The sequence below is a fragment of the Berghia stephanieae genome, chromosome 1 (genome assembly GCF_034508935.2).
Source record: "Berghia stephanieae isolate SIO BIC M18660-M18661 chromosome 1, UCSD_Bste_1.3, whole genome shotgun sequence".
Classification (NCBI taxonomy): domain Eukaryota; kingdom Metazoa; phylum Mollusca; class Gastropoda; order Nudibranchia; family Aeolidiidae; genus Berghia; species Berghia stephanieae.
This window is the reverse complement of record NC_088360.1, coordinates 40969893-40972392: the sequence shown is the minus strand read 5'-3', so window position 1 is coordinate 40972392 and position 2500 is coordinate 40969893. Positions and strand designations below refer to the sequence as shown.

General features: G+C 29.9%; 1 protein-coding gene across 1 annotated transcript in view; it reads right to left on the bottom strand.

Annotated features, from left to right (window-relative positions):
* Window positions 1-173: 173 nt before the first annotated feature.
* LOC144974767 (contactin-associated protein-like 2) overlaps window positions 174-2500 on the bottom strand; it is a 22646-nt gene continuing 20319 nt past the window's right edge. The window contains exon 6 of the mRNA XM_078918009.1: window positions 174-1131. The gene's annotated coding sequence lies outside the window, so the exon portion shown is untranslated. The remainder of the gene's footprint in view (window positions 1132-2500) is intronic.

Genomic DNA, 2500 nt, shown 5'->3' with positions numbered 1-2500 from the left:
ATACAGAATAATAATATTGTAAATTGACTGAGAAAAATTACATAAAATAAATTACATGGCTCATATATATATAGAAATATATATATATATATATATATATATATATATATATATATATATATATATATATATATATATATATTAAATAGGTAATTGTAAAGATGTAGAAACGATTTTATAAATTGATGTTTAAAAACTGTAGGTATGGAGTAATTTTAAAGAAGAAGATACAAGGTTAAACTAGACATAGACCAAAATTTATAAATTATTTTCCTTAATAAAAATTACGAAACTGTAAGGTAAAAAGAATCTGAGGTATCTTTCATTTATTGCTCGCATTGCTCAACTATCCCAAGAAAATTCCAACCTCACAAGACCTTCTCCAAGAATCATATTTTCTACCCTAACTAGCACGATTCGATTGTCTTTGCGACCTATCTCCACTTTACTAATTTCAAGTTGAACAAAGAAGAACACGGGACTGTTAACATTTTAAAAAATACTTTCGTTTTATAATCAAATATTTTTTGGGTTAAATCTATATCTACACTTTCAATTGTTTTGTCTTTAGTAATGCAAAACAGGGAACAATTTAAAATTTCAAACTAAAAATCCTAACAATGCTGATGTATTTGAAAATGTCCTGGATAAGGAACTTAAAATGTGACTGAGCATTCAAATTATTTCAATAATGGGAATAGGTGCTTTGTGATTTTCTTCTCTGTGTCTTCCCTTTTTAAATCAAAGATTCTTTTCAAAGAATGTGCAATGTGCTATGTGTGATATGTTGTTGCTTATGTCTTAAGTGCATTTAAGAACACTTCATTTAAAGCCCTATTACAGATATTATATGAAATGATACTGACAACAATTAGTTTTTATAACAGTACACAATTAGCAAGATGGTATGGGGTATGAAAAAATGAATTTAGTACATTTACAAAACAAACAATAAATAAAAACATGCTCATGATTATATTCAGTAGATTGTACTGCCTCCTCGAACTTGGATTTAGACCATGCAATGTTCTCTCATTAACAAAACAAACCACTGAAACACTTTCTGTTGGATTTTGGTCCGTTCTTACTGTTTATGAATGATCTTCTGGGCAGTTTGCAGCATGATTAATTCTGTAGAATATGCAAAAAATATATTGCCTTCATAAATATTTGGTGAGATAAGGGTCGTGTCGATGGATCGGTATTTCCTTGCTCCATGACTCGTCTTATCACAAAATTCAAGCGGTCTTAAAAATGGACGCCTAATAGGCGTCTGATATTGTGTTAAATAAACAACTGTTTTAACATTGCTGTAATGGAGATTATTTCGTGTTTATGGTTATCAGACATGAAAATAAGTACACGTCAGTTTTGTCCAATCAAAACAAAGCTAAATTTAACCCAGTTTTCAATTTCTGTCTATCTATAACAATTTATCGCTTTAGATTACCCCGATTATACAAGGGTGGGCTGGAGAGTTTTTCAATTTCCTTTATAACTCCCTTATTTTAGAATAATTCGTTAAACCATACATCAAGAGAAAGCTTGAAATATCAGCTACAGTGTGCTTACTTTATTTTTCAACATAGTCAACGTCACAACCAACACAAAGCTGCCAACGCCGCACAATATGACAAATCCCGTCGTCATAAATATGACGTCCTTTTTCTCTACACCAAGATAGGATAACAGCATTCACGTCTTGGTCGCTTTCATAGTGGTTTCCTTAGAGACACTCCTTCAATTTAGGGAATAAGACGAAGTCTGAACCTGCTAGTCGGGACTGTAGGGTGGATGTGGTAAGGTGGAGAATATATTTTCTTCGGTGCGGTTTGTTTTGTCGTGTGGGGCCGAGTGTTATCATGTTGCAATATCGCATTTTCTTGAAGTTTTGTTTCGATCCCGTCTCCTCCATCCACGAATCTTCCCCATCGTCAAACGGTGCTATAATCAACACACGCGTCATCACAAGCACGCTTCATGTTGGTATGGATTTCAAGTCGTGAACGGTATTCAGCATTCAGAAATTCAATAATAGTACGGTTCTTGAATCAAATATCCTTGGGGGCAGCTATTTACATTTTTTTTGTTTTGACCGAGGTTGTTGACCACGTAATAGGACAAAATATCTTTGAAACTATGACGAGAATTGCAATACTTACCAGCCCACCCTCGTATCATCATTATGGGGTGTTGATTCACAAATAGGTAGGTACATCAAATTAGATTATGAATAATAATATGAAATGATGATGATGATGGAGATATTAATAATAATGATAATAATAATAATAATAATAATAATAATAATAATAATAATAATAATAATAATAATAATAATAAATAATAATAATAATAATAATAATAATGATAATGATAATAATAATAATAATAACAATAATAATAATAATAATAATAATAATAATAATAATAATAATAATAATAATAATAATAATAATAATAATAATAATAATAATAATAATAATAATAATAATAGTAA